Source organism: Squalius cephalus, assembly GCF_949319135.1.
Source record: "Squalius cephalus genome assembly, chromosome: 15".
NCBI classification, from domain to species: Eukaryota; Metazoa; Chordata; class Actinopteri; order Cypriniformes; family Leuciscidae; genus Squalius; species Squalius cephalus.
The window spans coordinates 16,113,120-16,137,967 of NC_137136.1; the positions used below are offsets into that span (position 1 = coordinate 16,113,120).

The 24,848-nt window shown below is 39.8% G+C and overlaps 1 long non-coding RNA gene across 1 annotated transcript; it reads left to right on the forward strand.

Annotated features, from left to right (window-relative positions):
- The first annotated feature begins 12,086 nt into the window (after positions 1-12,086).
- On the forward strand, positions 12,087-19,381 carry LOC307172760. The gene is made up of 4 exons (XR_013823762.1): positions 12,087-12,296; positions 13,673-13,811; positions 17,971-18,012; positions 18,184-19,381. It is a non-coding gene; the product is annotated as an uncharacterized lncRNA (long non-coding RNA).
- The last annotated feature ends 5,467 nt before the right edge of the window (positions 19,382-24,848 follow it).

Below are 24,848 nucleotides of genomic sequence, written 5' to 3' on the forward strand. Positions count from 1 at the left end.
TGATAGACGAAATCATGTCCCACCCTACGTTTTTCATATACATATCACAATATGAAATAAAATACTATTTCAAACTTCCGTTTCATGCCAACTTTAAGGCTGGAAACGGAAACTACATGACTTTTAAAATCTGAAGAGATTTTAAGATCTGAAGCAAAAAGTCTGTGCCCATGAAACACTACGCGATTTTCCGACTGCCCAAAATCTGCAGACTTTCAGCAACTAGACAAATCAGGGTGAAAATCTGTGCAAAAGTCATTTAGTGTAGTCCAGCCTTTAGTTCGCCACATTCTATGCTAACAAATGTGTTGACTTATTTCCTGAGATCATAGTTTGATCTTTAACCTCTTTTATGTATGACCTATGTTCTTTTGTAAAATGCTCCATCAACGGTCAGTGCTGAAACTCTAATACCCTTATTTACAGGCTTTTTTTCTGACTGACCATCTCTAGAATAATCTGAAATTGAATTACTTCAATGTTGAATTAAATAAGAGCCCTCTTGCACATTTTTTTTCCTATCTCCAATTTTTTTTTATATGTAATTCCAACAATCCAATTTTCTCCATATTTTCTCTCAATACTCTTGTCAATTTGCTGAAGGAACACATTGTTGGCTTTGGTGTGCCGGTGTCACAATGTCGTCTCGCTGCAGTGGTTTTGGTGCTTGTTGGCCTCAGAGGTCAGTGTGTGGGAAGAGCTGCCGGCTTTCGGGGTCTTCAGGGGGCTTTAGGGCGGCTGCGTCTGTGTCCCATTGGGCTCAGCCAAGCCCAAATCCACTTCTCTCATTCATGAAAGGGTTACAACAGAGGTCAAATCACCACTTTCCACTCCCTGCGAACAACACAAGCCGTGCGTGAGGGATGGTTTATGTAGGCGTAGATGAAACTGTGTATTTTAGTTTTTTTTTCTTCTTCTTTTGGTCATGGTACTTTCTTGGCACGTATTAAGTGCACAAAATGTGCCTGAAAGCTCAGGCGCACAAAAGATGGAGAAATGATGCTGTGAGTTTTGCTTAGGGGAGGCTGGTTAGCACAGAAAACGAGTTAGGTCAGTGCTGTCAAACTCAGAATGAGGAGCTTCTCATTTTCGATTAGAGTCACTGCACACATCTTTTAATCTGCTGTGTGGTTTCTAGCACTAGCTCTCCTTATATCCCCAAATCTACAATCCACAACTGCTCCTTTCTTCTCCTCCTTACTTCTTCTCCCCAGTCCACCCTCTTATCTTAACCTTTGGCTTTGGGTGTCTGTTTAGCACAGGGATAGAGATGTGGAGGGTGAGGGAGACTGACAGTGTGCGCTCCCCTACTCAGTAAATATGAACTGCACCCAACAGACAGCCTCATTTATCACAAGGGAAAGAGCGCGGGAGGGAAGGAGAGAGAGCGGGAAAAGGGATAACCGGCTGGGACGATGTGGCCTGAGCGAGGAGGAAGAGAGTGAGGGGATGAGAGTAAGGAGGGGAAGACAAGAATGACACAACAACTCGAGCGAGTGCGGGAGGAAAAAGAAGACAAGCAGACGTGATGTTTAGAGTGGGATCTAAAGAATGAAAAGATGCAGGCCTTTTGAAATACTGTGAGTGAAGAAGAGAGAGCAGAGACCTGACAGTGTGACCAGATGAAGTGCTTAAAATCCAAAAGTGTTTGTGATAATTCTGTATAGGTCTGAGCAGATCATAGGAGAATAGGGAGAAAGTGGGACAGAAAGGTGTGCTTGGGGTCGGTGTAATGAATAAATCTCATTTTGATCTGCAGTGAATGAACTTATTAACGGATCACAACCTGTAATCTGGCTGTGAGTGTGGATCTTGACAACTCTGCTCCAGTTGATAAGGCTTTAATCCTCAGTGCTGAACACAGGTACTGACCACAGAGACCAAAGGTGACTGAGCTTAAGATGCTGACTTCAGAGTCATTATCGCCTGGGTTCAGTCAGACACTACCACTCGCTAACTTAATTAAACCACTAAAGGTAAAAGTACACAGTAGTTTATGATCATTCCTGCGTGTGTTGCTGTATGAACTGGGTACTGAAGTTCACACATTTTTTTATGTAATGGGCCATCCATCCATCCATCCACTAAATGGATACTATAAAACACTGCACAAGTGTATTTATTTACTGTATTAATATTTTATTGTGGTTTATCACCAGCTACTTTATTGATTTCAGCCTAAACAACATATATGCACATATTTTTGTTATGAAGCAACAAACATTTCTGTATTTAAATTTAATTAAATTTTAGGTTATTACATTTTAAATAAACTTCCGTATTTAAATTTCATTTATTATTGGATCAGAGCCTTAACAATATTTAAGATTATTCTGCAATATTCTAAACTAACTTGTGTGCACAGTAATCACAGCCTATATCATGTAGTTATAATATCCTTTTCAATAGCACCCTTTAAAAGGGTTGGAATACTTGTAATTAAAGGCTCCTGTAATGAACTAACCCTGAGTACACTAATATCCCATAATTGGCACTAATAGCTGCTAACTCAAAGCCAATTGTCTGCCAATAAGAACCGTGTACATTGCCCTCTAGTCTTCGTTATGGTCAGTATCTGACCTCTGCATTCCCAAAGACTAAAGGACAGACTGTATTCATATTTATAGCTTCACATTTAGCTTTTGCCCCTTCACACTCAAGGCTTATTGAAAACATCGAGCGTATATGCAATTCTGCAACAAATACAGAAATGATAGTTTTTTACTTACATACAGACTGCTAATAATTTAGATCAAGGAAGTTAAGAAACTACAATTTGGTAGTAAATGTGGAAAATAAATGTTAAAAATTAAAATATAAGAGATGACTCTGTCCATCAATTTGAATGATTTTAATGGCTTCACAAAATAAACATCATACAATTATTTAAAGTACATGATTATGGTAGCCTACTATATTCATGTTGTTAGTTTATGCAACGTGGGTCTCTGCTCTATCTCTATCCACCAAGGAGTACTAGGCTGAAAGAGGTTGAAGACTCTTAACTTAGATGGGATAAGAAATAGGAATGATAGGACTGTAGGCTGTTCGTAGTTCGACTGCAGAGTTTCTGTTGACTTATGCCACTGCTTGCTACACATTGTTATGAGCTGAAAGGCTTCAAGCAGGTCTATAAATTAAATCAAGGCCACGATAAGGAAATTGACAGAGAGAGTAGGGCCCCAATGAAAGCAATTGGATGCTCGTAAAACGATCCCTGGTGGGCCCTCTATATCTCTTTCCTCGCTGTGTGTTCTCCACTTTTCCTCTCGTCATTCCTTCTTTCCCCCCTTTTTTATCTCCAACACCTCAGTTAGCTCTTAGCATGTTAAAATTCCTAGTGCTGTTCTTTTTTTTTGCTGTGTTAATTTCCCTCCTGTTTAAATACCTACATCTCTTTCCGTCTCTCCTACTTTCTGTGTTGACCACATTTCGGCTTTTCTCTCTTTTTCATGTTTTGTATCTTTCTCACTATTTCTCTCACACTCTTTTTCTGTCTGAACCCCCACTCCATGGAGAGACAGGAGAGAGGAAAGATGATGTGTGACAGTTGCTATATTTCGATCTTCTGTCAGTGAGATTAATATTGACACAGTGTGTATCTTACCAGAGGCCTGTTGACTGTGTACGTTGTGTATTTATTCATTATTCTGGGTTGGGGCATTTTTCTCAAGAATCAGACAATAACTGATGTGTGGACTTAGATAGAGAGAGTATATTGGTGGCCTGAAACGAGTCGATATGGTCACATCTGGGTTTGTCTTAACCATCGTCTTTGTCTCCATGGGGTGGCTGCAAAGTCAAACCTTGTTGTAGTTTCATGGGGTTTGAAACACCTCATGTTTCACTGACAAGCCCTTAGATACGGTCAACGTTTGTCAGGGAAGATGTACCAGATAATTCAACATTTTGGCTACTTTGTGTGTTTAAACGATCCAGCTGTGAAGGGATTTGGTGTTTAGTTATAGGATCAACTGATCAATTGTTTCAGCATAATTATGTTGAATGTACTTTGGCTTTTGACGAAAACTTGCCCAAATGTCCCATACATTTTTATTTGAATGAAAATAGTGTTTCTGACATTTGTAATATTATTAATCCTATATATGAATCCCTATATTCAATGTTATTTTTACCAATTGGTCTGTAAGAGTCTAAAGAAATTGTAGAGAGGGTTTCTGACGATAAACAAATAGAAACAAATAAGGAAAAGAAAGAGTACAGAAGTGCAAGAGCCCAAGGGGGGAAACAGTTGTCGCTGGAGACTTTTATTGACTTTCCTCCCCTCTTCACTCGCACGTGACTGGAGCACGCGCGGGGGCCAACAGATAAATTCACAGAGAGGGGCTGAGGAAGAGAGAGAAATGGGAAAATAAATTACTCTGGAAAGATATGACGATGGGCTACATGCGGCTTTAAATCTAAAAGGGAATTCGCGACACACTCGACCAATTTGTCACCGCGCTTTTTTCCCTTCTCTCCATTTCTTTTGGCGACTTTTTTCTTTATTATTTTTTCCATGTCTTCAAAACATGTAGCCTACAATAGCCTACACGTTTTTTTCTCTCTTTGATCTGTTATCCAAGAATAATTATTGTTCCAATTAAATTATGAATAGGTTACTCTAATTTTGACATCGCGACCCCCCCCCCCCCCCTCCTTCCAATGAATAGCCATATATTCTGTTTAAAATAACCCGTTTTAATATGGTTTTTATAGAACTAGCGCGCAATGTGCTAACGAAATGGCGATAATGAATCCCTTTCAATGAATAGCCTATATCTGTTTGAAATAACCCGTTTTAATATGGTTATATAGAACTAGCGGAGGTAGCATTGCAAACCGCATGATGAAATATGCTTTATCATTATTTTATCTAAATATGCATTTGCATAACAAACTTTTCTATAAGCATTCCTTAAAAAAAATCGACCCCGTATAATTTGGACAAGTTGGGGAGTATTGCATGTTCCAATTTAAAACATCTTTTTGATTTTGTCCTGCTTGAAATACCAGTTTACAGTTTCTGGAAAGATCCATAGCCTATATCTATCACCCCATTCCAAATGTCTTTCCCTCGATCTCGGATTATGTGTAATACACTGTCATGCCCCACCCCCTATAATATCTATAACAGCCAAAGGAGAGAGGGAAATGAGATGCAACAAGGGAAAAAGAATGAGATGGACTAAAGTGAAGGATTGCTGGAAAAGAGGGAGAGAAAGAATGGAAAAGAGAAAAGAAAGAAAACGCGGTCTTAAAGTATACCCCCCTCTTTTATTTAATTTAGACGCCAGGCGAAAATCGATCCTGCCATTCGATACGCAATCCGAATCAAGGCGAATTAAGCGGGCGGAAATTAACTCTGAAAATATTTTTGATGGAGTGGCTTGTAGTCTCTCGGCCAAATGGACTGCAAAGTGGAACAAATGACAGGGGCCTAGTGGTGGAGACAGCGGCGCTCCATCTTCCATTAGGGCGTAATGGGATAGGTCCAGCCCCCTAGCTCGACTCGGCTGCATTAATCAAAACAGCCTCTATATGAAGATTTATGGTTCTCCTAGCGTCGCCGCTTCACTTCAGCGCCGCTGAAGCCGTAGCCAGTTCTTGTGTGTTTCTCTCTCCCTCCCTCGCTCCCTCTCTCTCTCCCTGTCCCTCTGTTTTACGCTGTGTGTAGGTGTTAGAGAGACATTCTCCCTCCTTATCTCCTCCTTTTTTGTTAGACCTACTAGTGTAGTTAAACAGAAATGCGTTTCTCGCCTCGGTAATCGTATCGTGTCATCATCTGCGCGAGTATGCGCGGTGTAGCCTATGCTTTTCCTCATCCTTTTACATTGACGTGGGTCAAAATCCTACGTTTCTACAACATTTTGCGCTACTTATATTTTTGTCCTTTTTGCGATGATTTCTTCAATTAGGCGGAATAGCATAAAAAATACAGACTAAGACACAAGTCTCCTAATATTCAATTAAAATGTATGACCAAGACCTATGCTTTCAATGGAGTCATAAAATGTTCTTCAATAGTTCTCTGAAGTTGGGTTCATCAAAGAACCTTTCTGTTTTGGGTTGAGTTGGTTCTTCATGGTTAAGTTCTTATACATTTATAGGTTACAAATCCGCCTGTTGGTTTTGGGGTTATTTAAAGTAGGCTACTGGCACATAAAGAACTGGAGAGAAAAGTTTTTTCCAGGCATTGGGCTGTTTTTGTATCTAACTAACCTTTATTTTCAACAAGAGAGCACTTGTGAGAGAGAAAGAGAGAGGTAGAAAGAGGAGAGGTGAAGTAGCGCACAGACTTTTGACCAACAGGGAAAGGCTTGGATCCGGTAATTTTTTAAATCACATAGTTTGTTTCACTTTTGTCTCCCCTGCCTTTTACTCCTAGAAAGTCCCATCTCAATGTTTTATTTCCATCGTTGTGGTCCAATCTCTTTCCCTTATCTAGTTCTGTTGTTCTCCAACATCTCTTTCTAATTCCACCCCCTTCCAGCCCAAACTCTCATTCTCCAGAGCCAAATGCATGTGGAGACATCTCTATATCCCCCATCTATCTCTCCTTTCCTCCTGCCCTACCTCCTTTTCTATTTCTTTGCTTTGCTTTCTTTTCCTGTGCACAGAGGGGAAGCCGGCTGCCAGTTTTAGTCTGCCGAAGGGTTTATTCAAATTAGAAACGCTTCAATCTCCTTATCCCCTCTTCTCTCTCTCATGCAAGCACTCACTCTCTCACCTGCTTTCCGTGGCTCCCGTCATCCCTCAGAAGTCCCCAGAGCCCAGCTAGTTTAGAGGGACGATGTTTGTGGAGAACTGGGAGATGAGGGGAAGGAGAGGTTAGGAGGAAATCAGAGAGGGAGCAGCACAGAGGGCGTTCAGATTTGTCTGGTGGGACCTGTTAGCCCTTTGGTTTCTTGTCTCTCTCATGTTTGCCACTGATTTAGAAGCTGTTATGAGTGTTTACATATTTCCCTTCAGCATATATCCCCTTTTGTCTGATTATGTCAACTTGTGCGGTTTTTAAGTTTAGTTTTCTGTGCTTTTCATTGTCTTGCTTCTGTTTCACTGTTGTATCCATCTTTATTCTCTTTTTGTTGCTCTTTTACTGGCTGTCAGTCAAGAAGACGGGACTCAGAGGTCAGTCGACCCTGATAATCATCACTGTAAATTGTTATACATTTTTTGTCTCTATCCCACTTGGTTTTCTTCTCTTCACTCTTTTCATCCTCCATACTTCTCTTATAAGCATAGAAATGTTTCAGTGGTCTGGGGTCATATTGTGGGGATCATACTTTTAAAACACTTTTTAGTGTTTTTAAAGGAACACTAAGCGTTCATCACTGTAAAATTGTTCCACAGAAGAAAGAAAGTCATACATGTTTGGAAATAGTAAAATATGACACATCCAACAGCATTTTTCTGTTGAAGTAGCATAACCAAGCTGCAACTCAAATCTGTTTTGATCCTTTAACATATACTGACAACAACCATAATAACACAGGCGGTAAAGAGAAAGACAAACGACGAATCAAAGTTCATCATTAGTAGCTTTTCCACAAACTGAGGTAAACAACATAAGATGAAAACCTAATGTAACTTATAACAAAAATGAATAAGAAACACAATTATTTAAATGAAATACCATCAAATAAATGTTACCCAGGGAATTCTGGGAGTGTTGATTTACATTTTGTCACTGTAAATTGTGTCTTCTGGAGTCATCCGCTTCCAGTTATTTTGAGCTGTATAGAAAATAACTCGTTGTGCTGCTTAATATTGCAAACTGGTATTTCTTATTGATGTACTTTCATAATTATAAACACACTGGTTTGTAGCACAAATAGTTTAGTGTTTACTGCCCTTTGTCATTCTTCTAGTTATCTTAACATAACGGCTAATGAATCGGAAGTCTTGCACATTCACAGAAAATAGCTTACTTCCGCGTTGTAAAATAAGATGGATAAGATGACGTGTTCATTTTACTTCCAAAAACTGTATTTAACAATGGTTTACTGTAAAATCACATGCAATGTCCTGATAGATCTATTAGTTTTTCACTGTATAAGAGAACCTCTAGGCCTACCATTAACCAATTAACAGTTTTTTCCATAGCATTTTTACAATTTTACTGTTAAAATTAAATTTTACAGTGTTGCAACTTTTGCATATGTTTGCATAATATTACGTTACTTATACAAATTACCTAGTGAAGGGTCTGAAAAATAACATGCCCACAATAAAGCTTAAGGAAATCCAAGTATACACAAACAAAGCAAAATTAGACTAAATGGAATGGATTAACATTATTATTAATAAGGCTTATTCAACTCGAGGAACATGTTGGACATGCTGCTTTGATTCCATTATATGACCAATGGGAAAGAATATTTTTGTACTGCTTAAAATAACTGAAAGATTAACCCCATTCAAGTCATTATACAAATGAGCCATGCAGGAGGCCTCAGCTGGGCCCCTATAGGCCTGTCATATGCAAAGCAGGAGATCGGTTCTGTTTGTCATATTGAGACATGATATCACATTAATACACACAGAGTAAATGCTTCTAATCATCCAACTGTGTTTGCATACTTAATTTAACTTTAAATGATGGATTCTGAAGCTGATTTTTAAATTACATTCATGTTTGAAAATGTTCATATATGACAATGCAAAAAAAAAAAAAAAAAAACACACAAAAAAACAGTTGTAGTTATTGACATTAAGACCTTGATGCTTCATTTAATAGGTCATTATTTTCCAGCATAACATATGGTATTGGTCATTTATAGCCCCTTAACCCCATAAGGATTAGCCTTTGCCAGTCTTTACATAAGAGTTATTGATAAAACAAGCCGCAAATTCCACCCAGGCACAGAACTTCAAAACTCAGAGCTGCATTGATTTGCCTGGCATCCTAATCACTCAGAATGGACTTCTATAGTCATTAGAGCACTTGTGGAGATTTGTAAATGTGATGTACATTGTAATTAAGAAGCATGAGACGATCACCTTAATCACAATTCAGGTTCAATGACAGTGTGGCCATGTAGTCATAGAGTTTCCCCACACATTGGCTGCATGGGTGTACTGTAGGCCACAGTGTATCAGAAAAAAAAAAAAAAAAAAAAAAACTTGCAAAAGCATGTACATCAAATACTATGGTAATACATTAGTTTCTTCTTGTTATACAATAATGTTTTATGTGTGTTTTATTAAATGAGAGTTTATTCCCCCACTCTGGTAACTCGACAAACTCTTTTCTGCCTTAGTTCTAATCTTTTTCTCCATGTGAAATTAACGCCTTGTGCAAGAAATAATTAAATAATTTTCTTAAAGAATTATACGTTGTCTTGAGCTACTTGCTTTTGATTGATGTCTGTTTATGATTCGTTCCGCTTAGAAATTCCTACAACATTGCTTTCCTGATAATATATCAATTTATCAGGAGAGGTTTTATGTTAATTTCCGCCCTCCCCCATACAAATACCCATCATAGTCCAATACCATCTCGAGCTAATTAAGCAAGTGTTAATTAAAAATGCTGGAGAGTATGAACGCGAAGAATTGTTATGGAAACGTTGAAGTTAATCAAGCTTTCAAATTATTGATAACATCCTGAGAACGGTGATCGATCGGGAAGACATTAAGAGGCGAAATAAAGCAGATATTTGTGTGTGTGTGTGTGTGAGAGAGAGAGAGAGAGAGAGAGAGAGTTTGTGTGAATGTCGCTGTATTTTATGCCTTGTGTGTTTTTGTCAGATCTAATTTTCTTACTCTGCCATCCATTTTTGTAACCTATTAACGGAAAGTTTCTCATTGAGTGCTTGAAATCACTTACATATTTTGTCCCTGACCTGCGCCGACTAAAACTGAACATGACTCTCTCTCTCTCGAGATGGAAGCCGCTGCCTGCAATAGAAAAATCACACGCACTAACAGCTATGCAAAGGCCACTCGGTTAAGTCTTTGGAAATTAATATTTCCTCGACCCCTGTAAATGCTCTCATTCAATCCTGCGTGCGTTAGTTGTGCTTACACGTTTTCATCCCTGTGTGTGTGTGTGCTTGTATGTCCTGTAGGCTACTTACAGGCCCGCTTCATCATTCAGCCAGCGATAGGAGCAATTCACCCATAAAGTGGCGCTTTCGGCCATAAATAATATTCAAGTCGGTCTATTGTTAAGTGAAAAGTTGACTGGTGTTTGATATTTTTTTTCTTTTTTCCTCCTTCTTCTTTTCCACGGCGACCTCGGGTTAGGACTCATACATCACGGGATGACAGCTATAGAAAGGCCCTAAATTAGCAACTAAATCGAATATTGATCAGCTATGTGCGGCCCTTCGCGTCGCGGTTCCTTGCCGTTTCTCCAGTGGAGAGAGTGAAGAGAGGTAGCGGTGGAGGTGTACGTGAGGAGGGGGTAAGTCTCTCTGTGTTGTTTCGTTCTTGTTTTTGTGTATCGGCAGTGTGAGAATTAAACAATGATTTCAGGGGGGATCAAAAAATGAGGAGTAGGCCTACAACCGGCTCTCCCAACAGTTTTTATAAAATGTTTTGTGGTATGTTGCTAAGCAATCAGTTAATAACAATGTAAAATTGTATGATGCAAAAAATAATGCGATAATGATCCAAAAAGTGCTCAAGTTCCGCAGGCCTATGGTTGCAATTACCTCTTCAGACAAAAGTGACTTGATCACCTTTACTGCCAGGTGAAAAGAGTGCTTTGGGTTAACTTTTATTCTAACTTTGAAGGATTTGAAACCCCAGCTGAAGCGTCTAAAACGCTACTCATAAAAGACTGTAGGCCTACACTTTTAAGCAGCCTTGGGGATCAAGTCATTATTCGCACCCTATGTAGGCTATCTTTAAGGCTACCTGTACTCACTAAATCAGGATCGTTTCAGTTCCCTTGTGCTAACTATACATCATCGTTACTCATATACCATAATTTTATTCAATGTATGCAAAAATAATTATACAAGCCCAGTATCTCAATTAAGAGCTGCTTAATTTGCCTGCAGTTATTAATGACTGAGTGACAGCATGCGTAGCCGGTTCTCAGCACTCCCTTTGTTTTAGAATGCAAACTTTATATTATCCAATTATCTGTTCACCCATGCTGAAAAATCCACTCATCCATTTATCTGTCCGTCCACACATCGACATGGGTCTTCCTTCATCTCCATTTCATGTGAATGCTTTCCTAATATCTATGTTGAATATGAAGTTCTTGTTCAATGAATGCTGATTGGCAGTGTTTGTAAATGATCTTTGTATCCTATTGATGTTCTCGCGCTTGCTGTTAGGAGTGGGAGGTTCGTTAGTTAGCGCGTGCTGATGGACAGCGTTTGATGAAACGATCCAGAGACCTCTCGCGGGAAAGCTCTGTGTCCGGGGCATGGCCGTCCAAACCCGAGGCCGCAGTGTAGGTGGTCAAGGTCATGCAGGGTCACTCAGATGAGCTTTTTACCAAAGGGCCGGATCGTCAGGGTTGCCGAGTCCAGATCAAAGTATTGAGTGTTGGCATCATGGTAGAACAAGCAGAGCACAGAACCGCGAAGTGCTGGAGATTACAACAGTCTAATTGAAATGGATGCTCCTAAAGCTGAGTGCTAAATGAGGCCTCAAATACTTCTGTTGTTCACTCGAGAGATGTGTCCGGGCCATACACTGCCCGTGCATCATCTCCCACATCAAATATTGAACTTTGACATTACACATTTATTTAAAAATGTGTCAATTTAAATTTGTCAGTTTTTGAGTATATACGTAATTCAGATCAAAGAACTTCAGAGACTGCAAATGGTTTTCAGTGGCCCTGGCTTAACCTGTAAATTTAAGCACCATGGACAGCGCACCCATTTTGCCTAAACTAAAACATCTCATTTTTATTTTTATTTTCGTTTTAGTTAGTCATTTTTACGTAGTCACCAGAACAGCCTGTGTGCTCTTTGCAGAGCACGAGCTTACATTCACTCACATTTGCAAATTTTAAAATATTTCTCAAATGACATGCATGCAACTTTGTTTTTTGCGTTTTGTTTCCAACAGAAAATGCATTGCGTGCTACTAGATGCCCTCACCGCTCATCAGCGACGTTCTTGGCAAACACTTTTAGAAACTTGCTTGAGGACAATTCCGGCAGCCATCTGTTTCTGGCAGAGCTATGCGCACAGGGCAGGAAGCTGAATTCACAAATTTTTAGAGGGAAAGGTGTTTGTCAGCCAGTAAGGTCGTTACCGTGGATGTGAACCACTTTATTTATTTTCATTCTCGCTCCCACTTTTCTTGAGAGGGAACAGAAGGTAAGAAAAGACATGTTATTTTCCTGTTTCTTTTTTTCTTTCCTGGCAAAGTGCCATGATCCTTCCTTTTGCAATTCCGAGTCTTAACACAACAGTTTTTCTTTTTTGTCACTCTTTGAAACAAAATCCACCTTATTCACCTAACAGGCCTTTGCACTATTTACGCCGTAATTATCTGGACTGGACATTTGACACACTTTTTCCTGATAGCTAGTGAAAATCATTTATGCTAAATCTTTCCATGCATTAAAGGAGAACTCCGGTCAATTTTAACATTGAGCTCATTTTTTTGTACATTTGGAGTACTGTCAATACAGAGAACAACGACAAAAATCGGTGTTGCCTACACCGAGTTATTCTATTTTTAAAATTTGCACCCTGTTGACTTCAATGGGGCAAGTACTAAACCTGCTTTTAGCCTCTTAACATCCTTGATGTGTCATTACAAGTGCACAGAAAATGTGAGTGATTCCTTCTGAGTGAACACGAGTGAGTCTGACTGCAGTAGATGTGAAAGAAATGTATAAAAATGATGTTATTTAAGCCAGCGCAAATACCTTTGTTTACATCCTGTTTTTCGGTTGAAGTCCAAAGTAGTCGATTGCCGAGTTCACGCGCGTGATCATAGGTATTAAACCTATGCGTGTGAACTCTGCAATCGACTACTTTGGACTTCAACCGAAAAACAGGATGTAAACAAAGGTATTTGCGCTGGCTTAAATAACATCATTTTTATACATTTCTTTCACATCTACTGCAGTCAGACTCACTCGTGTTCACTCAGAAGGAATCACTCACATTTTCTGTGCACTTGTAATGACACATCAAGGATGTTAAGAGGCTAAAAGCAGGTTTAGTACTTGCCCCATTGAAGTCAACAGGGTGCAAATTTAAAAAATAGAATAACTCGGTGTAAGCAACACCGATTTTTGTCGTTGTTCTCTGTATTGACAGCACTCCAAATGTACAAAAAAAAATGAGCTCAATGTTAAAATTGACCGGAGTTCTCCTTTAATGCTAAATGACCACATGACAAAGTCAAACAAGATTTTATGTATTTGTCTAAAGAAAAGTGAATGCATTTTAATCATTCAGTGTAAGTTTGACACGAAGAAATCATTTAGATAGATTTATCATTTGTCATGCAGACTATGACAAATATCTATCTATCTATCTATCTATCTATCTATCTATCTATCTATCTATCTATCTATCTATCTATCTATCTATCTATCTATCTATCTATCTATCTATCTATCTATCTATCTATCTATCTATCTGTTCTAACATACTCTTTATAAGATTTGTATGCAATAGAATAACTCAGTATGTCAGTATGATAGATTAATGAGCATCTCACTTATTTGTGTTTTCAGGGCCTTGTGGTGCAGGTGTAGAAAAAGTTGAGTAAAGTGTGAAGAGGGATCTGGAGGGAGACAAAGACGTTCACACACAGCAGAATTTCAGCGGTGCCTGTCACAAAACAAGAAGTGAATCAGAGAGAAACACTTCAGAGTAAGTAAAGGAAACCAATACCCCATAGGGTGAAGTAATACAAACAGAGAGCCAGATTATAAGGAGGGGGATGAAGTGACTGAGAATGAGAGAGAGAGAGAGAGAGAGAGAAGGAAGAGATGAATGAAAGGTAATTGCATTAGAAAGAAAAGAAGGCCAGAAGGAAGGAAATGATTAGAGGAAAAGAGACTGATAGCCGATAGAGAGGGAGTGGGAGAGATGGACAGAGTGAGAAAGAAGGTGGGGTTGGGTGTTCATTTACTCCTTTCATTCAATACACACCGACACTCCCTCAGTGTCAATACAAAGTGTGCATGTCTCCTCTAAGCATACTATCTAGGTAACTTGTCTCTAAGAATTGTTGTACCATATGTTTGAATACACTTGAAACTTAGGGTATATGTATACATATATAATTTGCCCAGTAAAAACTAATTCAATGCATTTATATGTCATATCTCATTTAAATTGAATAAAACTCTAATTTGGTGCATATTTCTAAATAACACTATGTTTTAGAATCCCCCAAACCATGTTGTAAAAACATGTGATGAAAAACTGGCCTCTGACCCTCGACAGCCATTTTCCTCTTCAGTATCGTAGTCTCACCTCAATTTAGCATTCGCATTTTAGGCAATTCATTCATTTTGGCAACTGTTTAGTATGAAATAACAGTAATCACACAAAATGCTGTCTTTTCTCTCTGTGTCTCTCTGCCTCTTCTCGTTCTCCTTTTGTCATTGACCTTTGGACCCCGTCTCTGTGTGCATATTGACTGTTGGACTGCGAGTCACTTGAGCTAGCTGTCAATACTTACCTGGTTTAGACACCCTGAGAGCTGCGGTCATCAAGCAGACACACTGAGAGTGGGGGAAAAAGACATGCTGGATGAGAATGAAGAATGAGAGAGGGATTTATGTGATTATTTTATTATATTATTTGAATATTTTTAATCAATGGATATTAAATGTGATTTATACAAAAAAGTGGTGATAACCCATCAAGGTTTTATAATAATATGTGATTTGACAGACATATTTGCAGTGACCTTTGCAATGTGTGCCTATATACGTCACTTCTACGGCGCACAGCTCTATCTGCGCCTGTTTTACAGTCCACTCCACCTTCTCCACGCTCTACCTCTCATTCCTTCTCTCCCTCTTTCCTTTTTACTCTTTTCATTTCCTTTAATCTCTCACTCCCTCCTCTTTCTCCCACCCTGTCACTTTGATTTCCCTATCCACTGGCCTGTGCTCTCAGTGTTTGTGTCTGTGCGATTCTGTAAGTGAGAGCAGGAGAGACAGACTGTTAAAATATGTTTGTATTCACAAACAGCTGTTGTTGTTGTTGTGGTCTATACATATGACATAAAAAATTATGCGCAATTGATATGCATAAATTGCAGACTGCATCTCAGTAAACCTGAATGTGACTGATTTGATGAATTTCTAATTATTTGCTACCACATAATGTCACCTTCATAAACCAGACTCCCCCTTCTCAGTCATGATTTTTTCTCTCTAGTTCTCTTCTATATTAATCTGAATTTATATATGCAAGAATAACTGAGGAGGAGCCGTGCATGTCTTGCTGAGTGTGTGTATTTATATTAGAGTAGACAGTGTCTGCATGGGCCACAGAAATCCTGGGAGTGAGAAGGTCAGAGCATCAGTCTGCGGGTGTTGGGGTGTATATGTATGTGCGTTTGGATGGGGGGGAGAGGCAAAGGGTCCCCCTCTTGTAGACAGTTTGACTGATGACATGCATTAAACAGTTAATCTGTCTGATTGAATGTTTGCTTCCTCCAAATTGAAACATTAAACAACAAGGCGAGAAGCGGGAGGGAGGGAGAGACCAAGGAGGAGAGCGGGATATGGCTTCATCTACTCCCCAAATCATGCAAAGAACAGACTGGAATATATAATATCGTCCTGTGAGTGAGGGAGAGGGAGAGCAAGAGGAAGAGGGAGATTGGAAGGGACAGTGTGTGTGTGTGTGTGTTGCAGGGAGGGACAGGGAATAAGTGAAGGGGAAAGTGGCTGGACAGAAACAAGCAATGAGAATGAAGGGATGGTGAAAGATGAGAAGGTTGGTAGTGAAGATGAAGGAAAAGTGGAAAGGGAGGCATTGATAGGAAGAGTGTGTTGTTGTTGTTGTTGTAGTGTGTTGTTGAAGAAAGAAAAAAGATGAAAGTGAGACAGAGAAAAAAAAACTTGATAGATCTGACCTTTATAACTTTGTTGTTCCTGTAACCTGGAAGTCTCCCTTTCCTAGTTTAGTTATAACATTTAAATCAGTGAAATTAGGTGATTACTTTCCGATGGACCTCTTCAGATGTCAAGACTCAATTAAACAAACTTAAGAGGAGGCGTTGCATTATTGCCACATTATTGTTCCATGTTTGTTGCTACTCCAGTCCAAGGCTCGCCCGGCCATGAATGGTCCTTGAGGGAGTTGTGCTGAAATTGTTGAGTGGGTGCTTGAGCAGTGTGGATCCCCCTCACCATTTGCTCAGTGGAGGAGGACAACACTGGCCCTGAGCCCACCTCAGACCTATAGCCTTGCCAGCCCACTATCATGCCCATCATGGATTATGAACCAGATCCCACTGCAGACTCAGAGCCCGCACCCACCACAAAGCCAGAGCCCGAGCTAATGCCGGAATCCATTTCCGTCCAGGAACCCGAACCAATCATGGAGTCTGACCAGATGCGTGAGCCGGCACTAACGTCCATGCCTGAGGGTATTTTAATAGAGTTTAATGTCTATCCAGGCTCCTGTCTTCTTCATGGGCTATTGGTTCCGTCCAGCCCCAAGTCTCCCTCGTCGCCGCTGTTCCTGCCCAGCCCAAAGTCTCCTTCGTGGCTACTGGTTCTGCCAAGCCTCAAGTCTCCTGCTTTGCTGCTGACTTTTCGGTCTCCAGCTCTGCCTTGGTGTGAGATTCCTCTAGCTTTACCTCAGGCCTCCAAGCCCTGGCCTCCACCTCGGCCTGTCGACCCATTGTCTCCATGCTCCTTTCACTCCACTGTGCTCCATCTTCCCCCAGGCTCCTTCGGACTCCTCTGTCCCTCCGGCTCTACCTTGGCCAGTCATCACCTTGGTTGTTCCACGGACTTCCGGGCCTCCGGCTACACCTTGTCTCTCCACCCCTTCGACTCTGCTGGACTCCTCCTTCCCTCCAGATCCACCTTTGTCCTCACTCCCACAGGCTCCGCTCTGGTCTGCTGAGCCCTCGCCTCCACCTTGGTCTCACAAGCCTGCAGTTCTGCCTTGGCCCTCCAATCCATTGGTGTCACCCTGGGTCTTCGTCTCCTTGACTTTGCCTGGGTCTCCACCTTTTCTGCCTCCATTTCAGTCGGTCGGGCTCCTGGCTCCACCCTGGGATCTCCCTCCATCGGTTTTGTCTTGGCACTGCTCTGGGTCGCTCTCTGGCTCCTTCCTCTTCGTCTCCTCCCTGGCTTCTCTCTTCATACTCTCCTCAATGTTGATCCCCTCTGCCGGCCCCTTGAGTTTCCTGTGTATTACCCGCTCTTCACCCACCTCGAGAACCCCCTCCTTCCCCCCTCTGTTGGACAAGAGGGGGCCTACTGTCACAGTCATGTTCTGTTTAGTTTGGTTTTCCCGTGTTCCCTGTTCATGTTGCCTGAGTTCTCATTTCTAGTTTGTTTTCATGGTTTGTGATTGAGTTGCGCACCTGGTTCTTGTTCTGTTAAATATCCCTGTGTACACCAATACCCTCAATTTTGTTTGTTCCTTGTTCGATGTCATCAATGTGAAGGCGTAGTGTGTGTTTAGAGTTTTCTCCTGTGTATACGCCGTGTTCAATAAAGTCTCCTAGTATATTTAATTCTGCGTCAAGCATCTTGGATTGTGGATTAGACTAATTTTATTTGTAAAAATAAATTTTAACTAAATTTTAACTAAATCCTACACAAAATTTTTGGTATGACCATCCTTTGCAGGTGGATTTCTCCAAGACATCAGCATTTTAAGTGAACCAGTGATTCAATGGCCCATAAAGAGAGCCATTTACTTAATTCCTGTATGAAACAGCTGTCTGAACAAATCAAATGAATAAATGACTACATATAGTATATATAATTGTTTTAAAACTATTTTGTGTGTGTCTGTGTGTAAAAACTGTTTTAATGTTTTTCAGGTTGGACTGATGAACTCATGTACAAGAGAATCTGGAATTCAGGTAGGAGATGTTTTGACTTAATCTTTGTGAGGAGTCTATATGTGACTTTTATATACAGTGTATAAATCCATTCTTCTGTAGGCAATCCATTTGCCCAAACAACGGACTCTTTTTTCCTTTTCCGCCATCACTGATATTTTTTTTTCTTATATTGTTGCTGGATAATTGCAGAATGCCACACAAGATGACGGATTGACGACCAGATGAGCCTATGGATGCTCTCACATCAACGAACACGAAAAAGCAGAGCGATCACAACATAAATAGACAGATTGCAGGATGGATGAATTGATAGATCTTTGAGAGAAGGTCAAACTTCTGTGCGCACACTCTCAAACCATCATGAAAAGAAGAGAAATTGATTGCCGCTCACAAAAGGGTTGAAATGACCAAGAAATTATTTTTCTGGGCAATGAACATTGTGAGTGAGTAAGAGAGAGGGAGAGAAAGGGGAAAAAAATGCCTAGCCTCTTTGTATGAATTGTCTCAAAAGTAACTATAGTCATCTTCAAGTGTTGCCAGTGTTCTGGTCAAATGGCCACTCTACCAGATCAGACCAAACGAGAGCAGTTTTGAGTTTCGGTACATCTACCTCATCTGAAGTTTGGCCTCAAACGTAGCCTTTACGTTTTGCCAAAGGAGATGGTCATGATGTCATCATTTCACCTGTCAAGAGTCTGTCAAGGTTGCCTTGGAGACAACTGGCACCCGTGGAACCCTAGTGCCCCATGGCACAAGCTTTCGATTGTGGATATCACAGTTCCTCGATTGATGGACGCCTCCGATCCACACTATATTACCCTGCTGGGGTGAAAAAGAAGACATCTAACACTCACACCCCTTCCCACAGTGCAAATAAAAACATCTAGGGGGAAAAATGAATGCTTCTTTAATCATATGACGTCTGTGTGCACCAAGCCGTTCAAACAGCGCCCCACTAATGGACTGCTGATGAATAGACAAAGAGAACAACCATCCACAGTGAGCAGAACAAATAGGCCTCCAGCACAAATGGAGATGTAAGTGATCCCACTCACTCACGTTTGGATATGTAGATTGGGGTTCAGATGATCACACCCACAGACTGAGATGAATATATGGGCTCATGAGCGAATAAACACGTCGAGCCTTATTGTGAGCTCGCAGAGAGACCATTACCACAAATCTGTGTGCTAATCATAATTAATCACTTACTTATTAAGCATTAATTGCACTGCGCAAATGTATCAACGTCCAGAAATGCCCCGGTATTGAAGTTGCTGGGCCTAGACAAGGCAATATTAATTTATTCGTACTTATTAATTTCCCTAATTAAAACAACAAGACCTAGATATAAGTGTATTCTTTGTGTAATAAATGAGGGTTTTTGAAAAGCAATACCAAGTCAAGCGTGTCGCTGTACAAACCGTAAATCATCTTCTCTGGGGTTGATTCATACTCTTCATCATTTCTGAGCCAAACGAACATATTAAGAAGATTGCACCCAAGTCTGTGTAATTACGCACATCCTTTTAAAAAAAATACATAGATTCATTTAGATAAACGGTTTTACTCCTAATAGAACTTGCTGATCTCTTTCCACTAAAGCTTAATCATCTATCTAATAGGATCAGGATGCGTTACTGCTTTGCAGGCCTCTCTGAAACAAACAATGCCACTTTCAGAGAGAGTTTGCCAATCACTGGTCCCGAGAGCAGAAATGGTTTAATTTAGGTCCAAACTGTTGGCATGTTTCAGATATTTTAGTATACTTCTCAGTTGTGGGATAACTTAACGAGTGCCCCTTGTTTTCCCCCTGTCTCGCTCTTCGCCATGCATTTTTATCGGTTTCCTCATTTCTTTTTCTCCATTTCCAAAATGGTCCACCTGAGCGGGCTAAGCGAGGGCGGGGTGCCGTAATAGCGCTAATGCCCAGTAATACGGGCCAGATATTATAATCTAAGCGCTGTCACAAAGCGTTAGCCGTCGTAGACTGACGTGTCAATGCTGCTGAACGCAGGTTATATGGTGGGGCAGGAAGCACGGCCCGGTAATCGTCTAACACAGACACGTTTATTTTGAGTCTCACTCTATTTCTCTCTCTTCCTCTTTCTCTCTCACACACTGTCTTTCTCTAGGTTTTGAGCGCATGAAGGCTAACGACCCGTGCGCGCTCCTGCGGTCACGGTGCGGTGCGCGCTTCGTTGGTGATTTATGCGTGTGTGTAATTGAGTGTTAATAAAAGGTTGTCCGAAGCGCGTGTAATTGTGTGTTCAAGACTTTCTGTGCGCGAGCGTGGATGTAATTGGGTGTTATCGATGTTGCGCGCGCGTTTGTGTGGGTAAGAGTCCAGGCTGGACACGAGCGTATACATGCATTTTCAGCAGGTTAGTTCTCGTCTCGTGCTCATGTTCCATATATCTTACGGCGCCCTTTAACAGACCGTAGACGGCGTACACTAGAGGGCATTCTATACGTAGGATCATGTGTATGGCTCAGTCCAAGTCTCTTTGCTAACTTGGGCCAACTCATTTAGTCCTGAACACTGACAGGATTATTACAATTTTTATTTTATTTTCAAGACTGAACATCAGCACTGCTGTTATTTGGATGTAGGAATGAGGCCACAGCTGTGCTAATATTCAATAGGCCTCAACTGCAGCAGTATTGTTAGTGTGATATTGTTTTTGTACAACAGATATAAAAAAAATGTTACATTTAGTAACTTTTAATATCTGCATTTTTTTTAAATGTTCAGTTAGTTTGTGCATTTCTTTGCAAAAAAAAAAAAAAAAAGTTCCAAATGAAGCCAAAGTGTAACCTGTAACAGCATGTGTGAGTGGAGCGAAGTGACAAAGATTTCCACTCACCCGCTTCTAGTAATCAGTTTTCTCCAGTTCCACTCCGGGTTTTCCACTTCCTCACTTGAGAGAAAACTCTTGAGTGATCCTGGACAAACACCACTCGCATACTCTGTTCATGAACTTTACCAATCAAATTAAAAGACTGCAATTAACTTCTTTATTGAAAATTTTCATTAAAAATATCTCAAAAAGCTGTACAATTTGAAGTTATTATAGTATTACATTATAGTATTTAAATTCAGTATAGTATTAGCTCACTAATCAAAACGTGTTTTTTTGCAGTATCTTCTTGGTATGCTTATCACAATAAAAATATAAAGCTTCTTGGTTTGATTTCATAAAAGCAGACTTGTTAAAGCTGTTGGTGCGAATTAAACTCCTGGACGTGTATCCAACATCTAAGATCTAACATACAGGAACACATTTGTGAGGGTCCAGAAGGATGTGTCCATCACTACACCAGAACTGTTAAAGGGATAGTTTAAAGTAGAAATTTACCCATGCACCCTCATGTCACACACATATACTTCTTGTAAAATATGTTCAAACAAAATCATATTTAGTCCCAAATTAAATTATTGCATTTTCTGAAGTCTGCGGTGTGTATTTAAACATAAAACATGTTAAAAAGAGCAGAAGGTACAACTATACATTCTTATCTGTAGCGGAAAGCATTATAAAATTAGCCCCAATATGTAATAAACAAACATACAAGGGCCTGGAAATGGAACATAGTGAACGATGGGTGTTCAGAGTTCTGTGTGTGCAAACTGTTACAGAGTCTGAGAGAGACTAAAAATACATTTGTATTGTGATTGTGGAGTGTTTGTGTGAATCAGAGGTATTTAAATGTGTGGCATTTCTGTGTCAAGAGTATGGTATTGGGCCCAAAGCATAAAGAGAAAGAGAACATCAAAATAAAATAAAAATTATTAAGGGCTTTCCAGTGTGATTTCAAAAGTATTTATCCCATTTTAAAGTGTTATGAAATATGTGATAAAGTTTGTGCACAGCTAAAGTCGAACAGAATAGAATGTACTGGTGCAGGTTAGTTGTGCGTGTGTGTGTGTGTTAAAGAGTGTGCATGGTTTGGGGCCTGTTTAATTGATGTGGGCTGAGCATCGATCCCCCCCGCCTGGCCTAATGAAGGCCTGATTGGTTTGTGAGGGCTGGCTGGTTCTGCTCAGCTGCCCGGGCGGCCCGTACTAATCCACAGCACAGCGCATTAACACACACTCAATCCACCATCACTCTCTTCTGCCCCCTCCCCATCTTCCCTTCTTAAATTCTTTTCTCTCTGTCTTTTCAATCTCTCTCTCCCTCTATCCATTTTTAACTTAAAGCGAATTTTTCTTTTTTTTTGTTCTACACCTACAAAAATTAATTGTACCTTTGACGAATAAATAAATGTAAAATGATGTAAAGCTCTATATGATAAGTATCCAGTTTTATCACTGCCGTAGAAAAAAATTATATATATATGGTCTACTGTATATGTATACATGTACTGTATATATAATATGTATTTGACTAAATTAGTAGTTGCTCTGACCATCCCATATTCTTTAATGTTCTACTGCTTAATATTTTTCTGGAAACCGTGATGATTTTTTCTGAACTTATTTTTAAGATTTTTTTAAAATAAATTTTTATTTTTTAAAAATGCTAAATATCTTGCATAATCTGCAAAGGCTATATAAACTTTCAAGCACAGCTTGGTATGTATATCTTATTTGTCCGATACTGTTTATTTATGGGAAGTTATATTCCCCCTCACTGTTGATATCATAATTTGTTATTACACATAATGCTTTTTGTCAGGTACACATCTGTTCTCATAAATCTCATAGTGGATTCACACTGTTAAAGAAAGTGACAGCCCAGTTACAGAATCTGGTGGCAGATCTTGGGGATTGGTAGCCGTGATATGCTTTCCACATCACAGTGACTCGCAAAATTTGTCAAAGCAATCTCCCTGGTGCTTCCCTCTCCAGAGGTGTCTTAGTTTTGCCACTTCACTGGTCAGTAAATTTTGATTCACCAGCTTTTGCGATGAGTTTTTGCTTTTATCCAGCCTTTCCATTTGTATCAGTTCTTTATATTTGACACTATCTTTCACCAGTCACTTGTTGATAACAGATATTTGACCTTTCAAACTGTTATCAACCCTTAAAAATCCCCTCAATTGAAAATCAGCAAATTTATTTACTTTAACGCAGAATAATTAGAGAAAGCTGAAGCTTTTAAAGCACATTATGACCCTGGTCGGTTTGACTGTAACATTCAGTGCTTATTTGTCATCTATCAAAATACATTATTTGTCCGTTACACTACATTTAAAGCTTATTTGATTGTGTATTGAATTTTCAACATTTATCAGCTTGATAGTTTTCCTCTTTAAGCAAGAAAAGCAATTAAGAAGAGATTTTTATTTATAATAGTGGACTGCTAAGAGGTAAAGAGCAGATCATTTAGTAATATAAATTCAATACAATGAGGGGGAAGCAAGTCAAATGCAAAACAACTTGCAAATACATTACACACAAAACATGATACTGTAGAGTGCCAATGCTAATTATAGTACACACATGAGGAGTGTAGTGGAGAAGAAAATGTAAAACAGTTTACATACATCTGATTACACATGTTGAAGTAATCATTGTGTTAAGTCATGTATTCATTCTAACAAATCTCGTTATAAGTGAAATGTTTATATTGTACACCAGTAATTGTGTCAGTGGTTCTGGTTGATTGAGTACAAGAGATTTAATTGTTGGACTAAATGAGTGTGATGGACTAAATGACAGTCATCTTTTGGATGTGAATTTGTGATCTGTTTATCTGTCTGTCTGTAGCTATGAGATTGGCATAATGTGTGCATGTTAGTGGTTGTGTATGTAGACTATATGTGTGTCATTGTGACTGAATGACACTTTACTACAAAAACCACTGAGTCCACACAGCATATCAACTAAGCTGTGCAATGGCCACCTTGGTTATCTGTCACTCTCTGTCAGTCAACAGGCTGGCCGGAAATGCTCTAAATGCTGTACCTGGATCAGCTTGGCCACTAGGGTTATGATATTTATGAGTGAGAATTATTGAAGATTCATCCATTTTTGGCTTTATACTCTTCAAAGCTCATGATCAAGTTTACATAATTTATGTATTGTGAAAATCTTCCGTTTCATTCTGACTCTAATGGATAGATCAATGAAATAGGTGTGAATCCGTTCTTCAGTCTAACTGTTATGCTTTTAAAGGAAAAGAGCACAAGCCTTATACAATCACCACACAATCACTGCGTGCCATTTTCTTTCTGTCAGTGATGACATGAAAAGCTCTCGGTGGTTTTTAATGCTGTTACAACATTCAGTTTCCCCTCAGATAGCACAATAGCAGCTTTAGCCTTAAGCAACAGCTCAGTTTTAGTGGTTCAACTTTTAGTCTAGGTTTTTTTTTGCTTCTCGTTGCTGTCAGTGACTGAGCATGTTTGAGTGGATGCTGTCTGAAAGCACATAATGTTTCATTGAACTTAAATAATGTACAGCAGATATGACACTACATCACCTCACCAGTGTGTTTATCAATCTAATATACTGTGGTACAATGCTTAAAAATAAGCTTTCATGTTCTGCTTAAACAACAAGGAAACAGTCACTGATCAGATGTTCGGGTCATCATAGCTGTCAATCACTCAGCAGTCAGGTTTGTCATTTTAGTCAGTACTTGTCTCCATAAAACTCTTTGCACACACACAAACACACTGGCAGATACGCACTCGCACACACTGTGCTAAGTGGTGTGTGTTTACAGCTTGTTCATTTCCACTCTGCAACTGTTGGCTAAGGGAGTAGGGGCAAGAGAGGGAGAGAAAAAGAGGGTGATCGGAAGAGAGAGGGAGGGCTGGCGGGCAGTGTTTTTGTCCTGAAGAGAAATAGCCCTCTAGCTTGTAATTGGAGGCAGAGAAAGAGAGAAAGAAGAGGGAGGGAA